The sequence below is a fragment of the Artibeus jamaicensis genome, unplaced genomic scaffold (genome assembly GCF_021234435.1).
Source record: "Artibeus jamaicensis isolate MK-2021 breed Jamaican fruit bat unplaced genomic scaffold, CSHL_Jam_final scaffold_1283, whole genome shotgun sequence".
NCBI lineage: Eukaryota > Metazoa > Chordata > Mammalia > Chiroptera > Phyllostomidae > Artibeus > Artibeus jamaicensis.
In genome coordinates this window covers 22,520,222-22,534,504 of record NW_026522028.1, presented here as the reverse complement: position 1 = coordinate 22,534,504, position 14,283 = coordinate 22,520,222, and the positions used below count along the sequence as shown (strand labels likewise).

General features: G+C 38.2%; 1 protein-coding gene across 2 annotated transcripts in view; it reads right to left on the bottom strand.

The window, feature by feature from the left end:
- MID1 (midline 1) overlaps nucleotides 1-12,709 on the bottom strand; it is a 374,792-nt gene extending 362,083 nt beyond the window's left edge. The window contains exons 1-2 of one of the 2 annotated variants that reach the window (XM_037157517.2): nucleotides 12,582-12,709; nucleotides 6,893-6,943 (exon numbers count right to left, since the gene is read on the bottom strand). The gene's annotated coding sequence lies outside the window, so the exon portion shown is untranslated. The remainder of the gene's footprint in view (nucleotides 1-6,892; nucleotides 6,944-12,581) is intronic. The other variant, XM_037157518.2, reaches the window with a different exon arrangement.
- Between the last annotated feature and the right edge of the window lie 1,574 nt (nucleotides 12,710-14,283).

Genomic DNA, 14,283 nt, shown 5'->3' with positions numbered 1-14,283 from the left:
TCTAACCCTCCTTTCATCAAGACCCCTAGAGCCCTGGCTGGTGTGGCTCAATGGATTGAGTGCTGGCCTGTGAACCAAAGGATCGCTGGTTCGATTCTCAGTCGGGGCACATGCCTGGGTTGCAGGCTGGGTCCCCAGATAAGGGGAAGAGAGAGGCAACCACACATTGATGTTTCTCTCCCTCTCTTTCTCCCTCCCTCCCCCCTCTCTCTAGATATAAATAATAAAATCTTTAAAGAAAAAAAAAGACTCCTAGAGAACAATGTCTTCTCAGCCATTCCCAATGACCACTGTTGTCTCATTTGACACTTCTTGATTTTTTAATGTCACCTCCTCATTTCTTACTTTCATCTGTATTTTCCCTTTTTTTTTTTTTTTTTGGCTTACTTGCTTTAGCTTTGCAAACATTTTCCCTGAAGTTGTATTCTCACACTTTGTTTTGTTCCTGTTCTCTCTTTTTCTGGCTCTCTTCCCCTCCCTCCCTCCCCCTCTCTGTTTCCTACCCTCTCCCTCCCTCCCTCTGCTCCTCCCTCTCTGACATCTCCAGTATTTTCTAGCAATTTGTGGTTTTCCCCTTCTTTCCTTGATTCCTTATTCCTCCACTTGTTTGTCAGCCTGACTTTTGTTTGGATATGGAGTATGGGCTTGGCTGGGGAGGGGTGAGCAGATTTTTGAGGCTTTGGGACCTCTCTTCTTCTAATGTCTTCTGCTTCTCCCTTCTTTTTCTTTCCTGTTTTTCTCCTTTCTCCCTTATCTCTTTGGACTTTCACTTATTTTCTAAATCATTATACTTGGTCTTAATAAATTTTCTTTTCTTATATCTTTTATCTGAATTTAAAAGAAATCAGTAAACAATATCTTAGCTTATTGTCTTTAATATAGAGAAACTTCGAAATGGGCACAGGAATTTCTGTATCTATAATATACACAGAAATGTACACAGATACATATAGTGTTGCTTTATCACTGATACTGGACCTAGTCAACAAGAATTAGATGTAATAACACATGAAAATACTCTACAAGAACTATATAAGCCCTGAAAGGTCTAGAAAACAGAAATTAAAATTAATTTTATGACAAAAACCAATATATTTTGGCATATGACAACATACACATTTCAGTGGAATCACTATTATTAAATACTGAGAGCTAAAATTAACTTTCAAATTCCTGATCAACAGCAATAAATTATATACAAAACACACACAACACTGTTATTTACTCCACAGAAGGCAAGTCATTTAAAAATAAACTTTTGTATAATCTAAAACTCATATATTGACTTATGCTACCAAAATACAGCCTTGAGGAAGTACAGAAACAAATAAACCCAATGGACAAGTATATATAAAATAAGCCATTTGAGAGATAACATTGGGACATATTTTATTAACTAATTTATGACCTACAATCTGTTTGCAGAGGCCTTCCTCCTTCCTGATTTTAGTCTTTCTGAGCTAAACAGACCAGACAGCCTGATGGTGTGTGAAGCGCACATCCTTATCTGTGCAAGAGCTTTATTGGGGGGCCTGGAAATAGAAGTTCTAACCATTTTTCATTCACTGTAACACCTGATGTGTTTTTACTTGCAATCTTCACCTTGGATCATTCTCCCAGGTTCCTTTATTATCTTTGAATTATGGGCAAATGATTTAATGGCTGGTAACTACATTCATGGACAAGTTAACTCTTTCCCTGGTATGACACTGTCTAGCTTTGGCTTCCTTCTATTGCACTGTGATTCCTAAAACATCCAGAGTTGGAGCAACTACTATTGCACATGCTAATTAGAAGTTTCTGTGGAATGCCCCTGCTTTGAAGTTAGCAAAACTAAAGCCAAATCTGTCTTTATGAAGTGAAGTGGCAGCCCCTCTGGGACATACAATTCAGATTAACAACTGCCTTTTTAAACTGTCCTTATATCTTGAAATGCATTTGCACCCAAATGGACTATGTACAGAGAAATTATGAAGGCAGGGGAAGGTAGTAGAAAGAGGAAGCTCTTAAAAATCATGCCTGAGACCTCTCTTTCAGATAACAGCTTCCATTCCACTTCCCCAATCCTCCTACATACCCAAAGTCCATTCAGGGTGCATGCACTAAAATCTCAAACATCCAGATGGAGAACCAAGTACAGTGTAGTTATCTAACAGTTCACATAAATGTTTTACAGTCCTTCACCCAAACATTATACCAGTGAAAGGACAAAATGGAATGCCTCCCACTGTCTCCCACATGTTTTTCTGTATGAAAATAAGTGTCACATGGAAAGATAACTAAAGGGGATTTTGATCAACAACTTAATATTGTTGATAATTCAGTGAGAGATAAAGGTGACTCTGAAATAAAGACACTTAATATTGTGTCAAAAAACAAAGAAAAAGAAGTAGAAGAAGGCATTGAGAGACTTTTAATAGTGACCTGGACTCTACAATGTCAGAACCCCTGCAGATAAGGAAGCTAATACCTGCATTCCACAGGCTTTAAGACCCTGCTCCCATCAGCCTGCCAATGCCAACTTTTTCCTAACCCTATGGCTGCAGTTTTCACTGCTTAATGGCTCCCTTTAATGACAGAATATTTGGAGGCCTGAAATGAGTTTGCTGAGGTCACTCAAGGGCAGTAATATCACACAACATATAAAATTCTCGATAAATTGATGCTAGAAAAATAGAATGGTAAAACCTTCACCTAAAGCCTACAGGGAGTGTGAAGTTAATCAAGTGTGCTCATCTGTTAGTGTAAACTCTCAGGTTACATTTTCCTAAATCCTATAGTCCTGTTACAAGTGATAAGGGATCTCAACTGAGAAAAGCGGTGTAGCTTATTCCTATATGGAAGTCCTTAATCCAGGTTGAAGGAAAGGAGGAGAGGAGGTTGGAATGAAATAGAAGGAATTCACCAGACAACTGAAGTTAATAGCTGCCCTGTGCATTATCAACAAGGAGAAAGCTTCACTTCGGTAAACTTACAGAGTGTTGAGATCTCAGCTGTCAAAACTCTCACGCACCACCCCACACCCCAGGAAGTTATTGAAAGCAGCTATTCTTCTTCCAGGCTTCACTGCTGGTGAATTTGTGGAGTAATAATAATAATTTGTGTGTGTAGGACCTTTAACCATATATGAAGTTAGTTTGATTGTCTGAACAACCTTTTCAGGTAGATGTTTATCACCTGAACTCATGAGACTACCTAACTCATGAGACTATCTACCTAAAAATGAGACTACCAGGTCTCATTTTTAAAGATGGAAAACTGAGAGTCAGAGAAACTTAGCATCACACAGCTAGTAAATGAATGACCTAAGACTTGAAGCCATACCGAGACTTTCAGGCTCAAAATTTGTGCACTTTCCATTCCATCAGGCTACAAAGAATTCCTCTCCTAATTCCCAAACAAGGTCTACTTTCATTGTTCCCTATATCATTAATCAACACCACTATCCCTCTAGTTAGGTGAATCACACTCCTGGGAGTCTGCCTTGACACTTCCTAATACCTCACCACTGCCCATGTCCCATTCATCACCTGCTCCAGTCTATTTCACTTCTGAAATATAACTGCAATCCATCCACTTCTTCTCATCCTTACCACCATGATATTACTACAAGTAAACATCATCTTTTCCTGGACTCCTCTCCTAGTCTCCTGTCTGGTTCATCCCTAAATAGATCAGACACCCCTCTGATCTGTTCTCCAGGTTGCTGTCAATGTTGCCTTTCCAAAAGACAAATGTCATTTCTTGTTGAAAATTCCATAATACAGTCTTGCCATTTCCTATTCCTCCAAACATACTGACTCACATTCTTTCATAGCTCTCATTTTAAGCATCTCCTTCTTGGGAAAGTTTTCTCTGATTTCCTCCCCTCCCTCCAACAATTAGCTAAATCTCATGACTTACATAGAGTTATACTCTACGCCTTTCATTCTCAGCACATTTTTACCCCTGTTTGCATGATATTTCATCAATGTTTGTCTCCTACACTAGACTGTTAATATTTGAGAGCAGGTTCCACTTCAGCCTTGACATGTAGGGTGATGCTTGGCTCACAGCAGGGATTTGATAAATATTGTTGAATGAATGTTGAGTTTTTCCTTTTTGTTTTTCTCTTTTCCTGTCCTCTCTCCATTCTTGTATCTTCATCCTTATTCCAACCCTTGTCACATGCTTCATGGGATTTTGTTTTGTTTTCTTACACAGTCTTAATTGAAAAGAAATCCATGCTAAAGCAGTACATATGGCAGCTACAGGTGTCACTGTCTCTAGAGTCTTTAGTTTCTACTAGAACACTCCTGATACTTTAAAAGACAATGAAACCACTGTCTAAAGCTGAGATTTTAGGCATCATCTAAATGAGAGAGATATACTCTATTCCATGAGTTCTCAGGGGAAATTCTTTCCAGTTAATATAGCTGATATTGGGATATATCCTACACTTGTTGCTAAGGCTGCAGTCATGGCATAATATATCCTGTCAAGGCCCACCTGCCCTTCTCAGTCATGAAAGTTTATATTGTTGTCACTTCATTAAGTTCTAGGCATCATTTGAAACAAGCCCCACCCACTGGGAAAAACCTCTCAAAGAAATGGAAAGAAGGAGCATTTCCTCCAGGCCAGAGGGAGGTCCTCTCAGGGCTCAGGTGGGAATGGAAGAAGGTTGTCTGGACAGATACCCATTAGATCTGTGAAATGCACCAAACATGTGGTTCTTAATAAATGTGTGAACATGCTAAACAGGTCAAAAATTAGGTCACTAACAAGTTCAGTAACTAGGTAGATATTCCTGGGGGTACAAATGGACAACTGCATTCCCAGGGAGGACCATTAAAGAAAGAAATATAGTTTTTGTTGTTATCTTTTGGTAGAAACTCAGAGACAGTACAGAAACTCTTTTAAAAGTAATGCTATAGTCCCATTTGTTTATTCTCTCCTTCATGTCCCTTATTCTAGGAGACATATTGGTGAAAATATTGCTGCCTGGAATATCTGAGATTTTCCTGCCTATCTTCTCCTCTAGAACTTTTATGGTATTGTGACTTATATTTAAGTCTTTATCCATCTTGTATTTATTTTTGTGTATGGTGTAAGTTGGTGGTCAAGTTTCAACTTTTTGCATGTAGCTATACAGATCTCCCAACACCATTCGTCGAAGAGGCTATTTTTACTCCATTTTAAGCTGCTGACCCCTTTGTTGAATATTAACTGACCATAGAGACTTGGGATTTCATCAAAATAAAAAGATTCTGCACAGCTAAAGAAAACATCAGTAAAATGAAAAGGGAACCAACTGTATGGGAAAATTTACTTGCCAATGATATCTCAGACAAGGGTTTGATCTCCAAAATACATAAAGAACTCATACAACTCCATTCCAGAAAGAAAAACAAACCAATAAAAAAAATGGGCAAAGGACCTGACAAGGCAATTCTCCAAGGAGGACATACAGAAGATCCAGAGACACATGAAAAGATGTTCAGTATTGCTAGCTATCAGAGAGATGCAAATTAAAACCACAATGAGTTACCACTTCACACCTGTCAGAATGGCCATCATAAACAAAGCAACAAATAACAAGTGTTGGAGAGGTTGTAGAGAAAAGGGAACCCTAGTGCACTGTCGGTGGGATTGCAGACTGGTACAACCACTATGGAAAATAGTATGGAATTTTCTCAGAAAACTAAAAATGGAACTGCTTTTTGACCCAGCAATTCCACTGCTGGGATTATATCCTAAGGACCCCGAAACACCAATCCAAAAGAACCTATGCTCCCCAATGTTTATAGCAGCACAATTTATAATAGCCAAATGTTGGAAGCAACCTAGGTGCCCATCAGTAAATAAATGGATCCAAAAACTATGGTACATTTACACAATGGAATTCTGTGCAGTAGAAAGAAAGAAGGAACTCCTACCCTTTGCAACAGCATGGATGGAACTGGAAAGCATTATGCTAAGCAAAATAAGCCAGGTGGTGAAATACAAATACCATATGATCTCACCTATAAGTGGAACCTAATCAACAAAACAAGCAAGCAAGCAAGCAAAATAGAACCAGAGACATGGAAATAAAGAACAAAGTGACAGTAACCAGAGGGGAGGAGGGAGGGAGATAACAGGGGAAAGAAGGGAAAGGATAGTCAAGGAACACATCTAAAAGATCCATGGACAAAGCCAAAGCAGGGAAAGATGGAGGGTGGGAGGGTGGGAGGAAGGGTGAGTGGGATGAGGGAAAGTGGGGGTAGGAAAATGGAGACAACTGTATTTGAACAACAATAAAAAAATGAACAAAAGTAATACTGTATTTTGGCAAAAAGAATGGTGGCATGGTATGGAAAAACACATGCATGAAACTCTAATTGAAAAGTGATTTAGAAAAGTTGAAGTTTTAAAAAGTTTATCTTACCTATAATGTCCATTTTCAGTATATAGAGGAGGAATATATAATTTTTTAAAATGGTCTAAATAATTCTAAAAGAATTTTAAAAATAAATATACCATAAAATATTTAAATGCTAAAAAAACACTCTTATAGTCTAATTGGAAGGAAAAATTTTTTCTTAGTGTTGAATCTAGCTTATTTCTGACTGAAAATAAGTCAGAAATAATCACTTGATTTACATTTTGATAAAGCCACTGCTCTGGACTAAACTGTGTCCTCCACCCCTCCTTTAACTTCCTATGTTGAAGCTCTAACCTCCCAATGTGATGGCACTTGGAGTTGGGGCCTTTGGGAGGTAATTAGGGTTAGTTGAGGTCATGAGGGTGGGGCCACCATGATGGGATTAACACTTTTATTAAAAGAGGAAGAGAGAGAGAGTTGGCTGTCTCTCTACCATGTGTGGAAACAGTAAGAAGGTGGCTATCTGCCAGCCAGGTAGAGAGCTCTCACCAGACACTGAATATGTCCACAACTTGATCTTGAACTCCCCAGCATCCAGAACTGTAAGAAAAAAATGTCTAGTATTTAAGCCACTCAGTCTATGGTATTTGTTATAGCAGCCTCAGCTGACTATGACAGCTGCCCTGCCTCTTCGTCACACCGACACCATATGCTTCGTACTTGCCTTAGCCAGGATTGACCTCTATCAGGGCACATCAGTCCACAGCATACACTCTCTCAATATCATAGGAGCCACATCAAATTAAATGTTACATTCCACTGGGGTGTGGGATGTGGCAGGTGGGGAGTGAGACAAAGAGAGTGGGATCCAAGGGTAACCTTGGAAGACATAACATCTTTAGAGAGGTGCATCCTTAAGACCCCTGGAAAACCATTATTATGAACTGAAGCCAGAATGCTTTAAAGCTGTGAAATTAATAAGTACAAAATGAGTATTTTTATTTTGTCTATAAAACACATTTGTTTTAGAAAAACACCTTAAAGGGGAAAACTTTTGTTTGAAATAACAGATTTTTTAGAGAAGAAAGAACCCTTTGGAACAAGGGTCTCAAACACAAAGCCCTACAAGGGACAAACAGGTAACAAAAGTAACCAAAGAGGACCTGCTACAAGACATTAGAAACCACATCATCGTTCATGGAAAGCAAATTTTTAAATCATTGAGTGGGCAAAATTACATATGGGCCATTAGCATGTGTCTACTTCTATTCCAAACTCTTAATTGTTTGTTCAAGATGCCTAATCCACTCTCACCCATTTTAATCCAGCTAATACTTAGTGATTGACCTCATGCCCAGCATTGTGCTAGGTGCTTTCAAAGACATGACCATTTTCAATACTCATAACTGTCCAATTAATTGTGTATTTATGTCTCTATTGATAGATGAGGAAATTAAATCCTAGAGAAGTTTAAGATGACTTGGCTAAACACACCATCCACTGCTTTGGAAGAAACTTGGGAAACACCATGATACTTTTGTTTCTTAACTTTAAGCCAAGTATATCAGTTTGAGTAAACTTGTTATCCATTTTCTAGTAGTTTATATACTGTTTTGTTCCCCAAGGCAATACATGATGAGTATGTTAGTACAGATCTAAATAACTGTACAATTAGATACTCAGGGAGGGGGAAAATAATTGGGGTTTAACTACCAAGGCCTCTGTTGCAGAACAATACCTGTAACTAATGCAGAATTTCCTGGCTCAGGCTGTTTGACCAAAATTCCACTTCTGTCACATGTTAAAACTCAAACTGTCAAATAGAGGAGGTTCTGCTTAATTTCATTTCTGTCTCAAGTTTAGACAAGTGAAGAGCAACTCACAAGAGAGTGAGCACATATACCATTTAGAACCATTAGTTATGCATACACAACTATTAAGTACCAAGTGTATCTGAGAATGCTATATTGCATGAAGCACTGTGATCCATTTTTATTTTCCTTTTAAACAAACAATAAAATTAAATGAACCCTTGGCAATGATATATAAAGCAAATCAATTTATTTGAAAGGTTCACTCACAGAAGATTCCCTTATATGTGATTGCAAACAATTAATTAAAAAATGAAAATGTACTTTTACATTTAACTAGATGTCCTACCCTGGCTTATCACCTTGCCAGGTGCCTTTCTTCAAATATAAATATAATTTAAGTTGGTTTTGCCAATGCCCTAGATACTTGGAAAATCTTCTTGGTGCACATCAGTTATTAATTCATGGTCCCTAACTCTGAGCCTTATATATATACAACCTGAGAAGTAACAGCATCTTTTCTTGTCTGCTTCATAAGCATTGTCATTGGAACTTGTACCTTAATAATTTCCAGTGGTTAAAAGTGAGTAAAATCCCTGACTGGAGTGGCTCAGTTGGTTGCAGCATCTCCCCAAAACTGAAAAGGTCACTGGTTCAACTCCCAGTCAGGGCACATGCTTAATTTGCATGTTCAGTCCCCAGATGGGACATGTTACAAGAGGCAACTGATTGATGTTTCTCTCTCACATCAGTGTTTTTCTCCCTCTCTTTCTCCCTCTGTTCCCCTCTCTCAAATAAGTAAATAATCTTTTTTAAAAAACTCTTGAGTTACTGAGTACTCTGGAAATATCTGTTCTTCATGTGGTGTCTTGGAACCCCTGACAATCCAAGCAAGTGTGGCCTTGAAAACTACATTAACAAAATGTAAAGAGGCATCATCCAGCTCTCTGTCACTTATAGACAATCTCTACATATACCATGTTTATTGGCATCTGCCTGATGTGTTCTGACATGGAAATCCTCTCTCTGGTCACTGAAAGAATAAGCCACTTGACCTGCGTGTTACCTGCTTTGTGCCCACCAGTTGGGAAGCTCTGACTTAATGAATGTCCCAATAATGATCAGCAAAAAATGAGTGGTTGCAAAAGTTTGTAGCAAACTATACTTAATATGCTGCACACCATTCAAATAATGATATTTCTTTTTGCAGGAATGCTATGGGTTGCATGAAGATTTGGTTTAAATTCATCTGTCTCTTATATATCCACTTTTTCTCCAGAGTACTTAGCATAAGACTTCAAAAGGCACTCAATAAATATTTGCTGAATGAATGTAACAGGAATTAATAATGCAAAATGTTTTTGAAAAGGTAATTGATGTCAAATGGTAGGCAGAGAAAGCCAGAGAAAGTTCACCAGGGATAGGAATGCCGTGTACAAATTTGGTACTGTGTCCAAGGAAAGAATTTACACTTAATAAATAACTTTTGAAACCAGGTCCTTTTATGTCATTGCCTCTGGACTAGGCCACACTGGTGGTGGGAGAATCCCAGCCAAATAAGCCCTGATAGCAGTTTGAGAAAGGGAAGTATAAATAATAACTTAATGTTACAAAAGACCCCAAGAAAGAAAAAACACTTTGCCATCAGCTCTTCAGGAGATCTTTAAGAACAGGACAACACATCACCACACACACACCTCTTTAAATTTTTTACGGAATAAAAAGGCCAAACTAGAAGACCTACAGAGGGCCTTGATATCCCGCCAGAGCATGAAAGACAATAAAAGTTAGTATATTCTTTCTCACAATGAGCTCTAAGATCCAGATGAATACAATGTAGCAAAATTTTGACTTGCATGGCCTGTATTCAGGGCCTGGGTTGTCAGAGACAGTGTCTTAACTTTCACACATCATGACAGATAGAAATTGATCCTATCTGTATGATAGAGTAGGGCCAATTGGGGAAGCTCTGCAGTGCAGAGATAACCTTTGGGAGGGTAACCAAGCTCAAGCAGAGTTTGGTAGCCTAGATGCCAAGAGGCATCGACATCTGAGCATGTCTGTAATCTATTTCTCCTTTGCCAGGGCTCTGTGGCCCATCTGTTGGGAAGCTTTATCTTAAAGAACATTCCTCAGGATAATCAGCCATCAGGTGAATTTGCAGCAAAGTATACTTCACATGCTACACTTCCGTGGGTAGTCACAACACATACTACTAGCACATGCACAACATATTAAGTCTGAGAAAACTGGTTTCTCTTTGCTTTTCTCCAGTATTTTTTTAATCTCCTTTAACCCAGGAATGCCTTTAACATCTCACAGGTGTAAGGAGCTTCAGAATCATTAAATCCTCCATGCAAGCGCTCAGAACCAGTGACTTGCAAGGGTTAATATAATACCACGTCCTAACTGCCTTTCATTGGAGGATTAGTTCAGACACTGAAATAACTTTAATCTTTGAGAAGAAATCCTCTTGGAACTTTATTAATGCCAAAGCATTAAATACAATAATCACTATTATTGCCCCCAAATGAGCTGCTGAGGAGCCAAGAATAAGTGGATTCTGAAGCTGGGACTACAATCATCTACAGTAATTCATATGCCATTGGCAAGGAGAACTCTAAACATGGGATTCAGAAACCCCATGCTTACCCTGGGCCTATCCGCCCCAGGAGACTTATCTATCTTTCTGGTTATATATTCCCCTGGCTGTTGATGTAATTAGTGTATAATAACTGTGTACATATCAACTCACAGGAAAAACGGTGGACGTGCTGGTTGATTTGGCTTGGGGCCATCTCAACGGCAGGGTGAGACAACCAGTATAAACATCTGTTATTAAGCGTATATTTTAAAATAGTGTTTTGTGTCTCCTGGGTTGCTGATTCCCACTGAAAGCAACACAATATCAAAACTTCTGTTTTTCTGATTGTCACCTATGAGATAACAAGCTTTAAAACATTTGAAAAATCTTCTTGGTTTGTCTGCTTTTGTGTTACTAAGAATTTTATTTAGAAAAATGTCTAGTACATTACATGCACTGCTTTTCTAGGTTTCATTCTCACAGAGGTGAGCAGCTCTCACTTAAACTGAGTTACTATGAATCATTACACTTTTTCAAGTCAAGGGCCTGCAATAAAACTGGCCACAGCTTTTGTTTTTATGAATAAGCAGTTGCCATTCCCTGTATTCAATCAGTAGCCTCACTAGGGAATGGACTACGACTATAATTTTTAAAGCAGTCATTCTCTCAAATCTGCTTGTTTGCACTGATTGCTTTTCTTGAAATTAATTTAAGCAATTAATTTCTTAATATGAGAAATTCAAAACTAGTTCCTCATGTCACTGGCTGTGATCAGTACCACAATCTTGCTCCTTAAACTCCTAGGATTAGGTCACTATGTGTGACAGAGAACAGCATTACTTTGATAGATGAGCCATCAAATATTCAAAATGTTTTTTTCAAGCTAACTCAACTAAGAAACCAGCTTGCCATAAAAAAAAATACAATTTTGTACCTGATTCCCAAATCACTGTTGACAGCTATACTATTTTTTCAAAAAAGATTCTCATCAAAAGTTTTGTGTCCTAGAACTCAACTGGAATAGTTTTTTCTTCTTTTTCAGTTGTCTCATAATTGTCTGTTCCTAAGTATAGCTAAAGTTCTGCTGCAAATCTGTTAAACCCTTTCACATTTCTATGTTCAGTTACATTCATCTTGGGATCTTTGTATATATATAGAGAATATAGACAAATTTTAAATCAATAGACCGCAATACCTTTGACATAAAGCCTTTATGCACCATTCTCACCTTATATATAAATAGACATATACTACTTGTCAAAATGCAAGAGTAAGCTTCTTTACATTGTCTAGAACAAAGAGCCCAGCTCAGCTTTTTTTCTTTCCTCAGTGTCTCAGAAAGTGTCCTTTATTATATGTGTGGGATGCACATATTATATTTTGCTGCTGTATGAATGAAAAACGATACCTTCAGACTGCCTTTTTAGTGACAAATTGCACTTCTGCAGAATATCACAGTGCCTGTGGTTGTAAGAACCCCACTTAGATTTACTATTACTTCCTTGGGGACTCAGCCTTCTCACAAAGCACCCCAAGGCTCATTTCCAGTGTTTCAGAGTGCAACAAAGATTAGAAAGTTTGCTCATCGCGATGGTCTGGAAACTCTTGCCGAGTAAAAACACTCTGTGGAATGTCTAAAGTGCTAAAATCATTGCCTCTGTGGATTCCTGGTATACAAAACAGGCAGGAAAAGTTGTCTGGAGGCATTTGCAAAGCATTGTGTTTGTTCAGGAAGGAGCTGTGGGGTGAGAGGCTGAGCTAAGCCTCTCCCTTTGCTTCCTGGGTGAGAGCAGTGAGGCTGCCACTTAGCAGAAGCAAGCAGAGAGAGATCGGTAAGACTCACCAGCTTCCCCATTTTTCCCAGGATGGGGTTTTTGTTCCTCACTGTGATCTGGAAAAGGCAAACCTGTAGGTCCTCCAAGCAGGCTGCCTCGGATCAGCTGAATGGCTGAGGCGTTCAGGAAGCTTGCTCTGTCCAGCTCGGAATCACTCCCCCTCTCCAGGCTGTGTGCTTACACGCCTCCCAGTCAGCGCAAAAATCTGCCAAACTCAGGTCAGCCGAACAGGTTTCCTTATATAGGTAAACATGAATTGCATTCCTGGTGAAAGAAGTTAACTAGGAATCCAGTAACCTGGTTAACTCTACACATGCCAGAATGGCTCAGAGTCAGTCAGCTCGCGTAGGGTTTGGTCGCAGTACAAAGGGATTTGTGCGATTTAATTAAAATCATCTTTATTCTGGCAGTCTGGAAAATTGGCCCTTCTAGTGTAACTGGGAATCAATGGCTAGTATTTTATATCATGAGCTGTGACCAAACTTATATTATCTGAAGGCATTGTAGGGAGAAAAAACCAAAGTATAGGATGTTATCATTTGTCTTTTATGTTTTGAAAACTAGGGTAACTTGTCTTGAAATTATTTTCAAAGAAGTGAATAGAACATGTGATAGGAAGAGAATGTGAACAACCTCTATCAAATGAGGTTCAAATACTTTATTTGACCATAGTAACAAATATTTATTCAATTTTCCTAGGCCTTTAGTAGATAATGCAGTGTGATAATTTTGAGTCTATTCCCTTTACAATGCAGTAATTGCTACTGTATTCTTTGATGAGCAGAATGACACATAATAGCATCTATTTATTCCCTATAATAACCCTCCTGAGACCACCTACTGAAGTGTTTCAGGAAAGAAATCCAAGACTTGTGAATTTACATAATTATATGTAAAATTTTTTAAACAACTTCCTGGACTTAAGAAGGTAAGAAAAAAAATTTTAAAGAACTCTGGGGAAGGCCTAACTCTAGGTTCAAAATAGTTTTTAAATTTAAGTATGTAACTTCTATCAATTGTCCAATAATTGGCTCTTCCTATATTTATCTACCACTAGTATAATAATTCTTTTTAATTGTAACCAATTCCACTGAACTCTTACTATAGAGACTCAAGAGTTTTCAATACCTGAGTGTCAGAAGTGAAGATTGCTTGCTAAATAAAACCTACTTTAAAATGAATAATTTGTTCCTATTTCATCCACTTGATGACTGCTTCTTGAGCAGTGACAATCTTAGTAAAAATAGCTCAGTGCTGTATTTTAGGTCTCTGGTAGGGAAAGGGGGGAGAAGGAATGTTTACACACTACCTAAGCCAGCACAAACCAATCACACAGAGTTTCTGTTAAGAGCAGTAAATTGCACAAATTGCACTGTCAGGAGGGGTAACTAATCTTTGAATAGCATTTTACATTGGGCAAAGATTTTCTCCTACAATTTCTTTTTATATTGCAACAGGAATGCTATGAAGTGTGTGTTACTATTTCCTTTCTGTGATAACAAAATTGACTTGTAAAGATCATGATCAATCTGTGGGATGTGCAAGATGCCAGATCTTCTACAATTTAACTCCAACAGAATTTCCAAAAATAGAGTCAACTGGGAGAGGCAGAAGAACATTAAAATGGCAGTTTTCCATATTCAAATATAATTTTTAATAATCATATGTCCAGAGAGTTTAAATGCAATACAGTGACTGATTAAATACTCT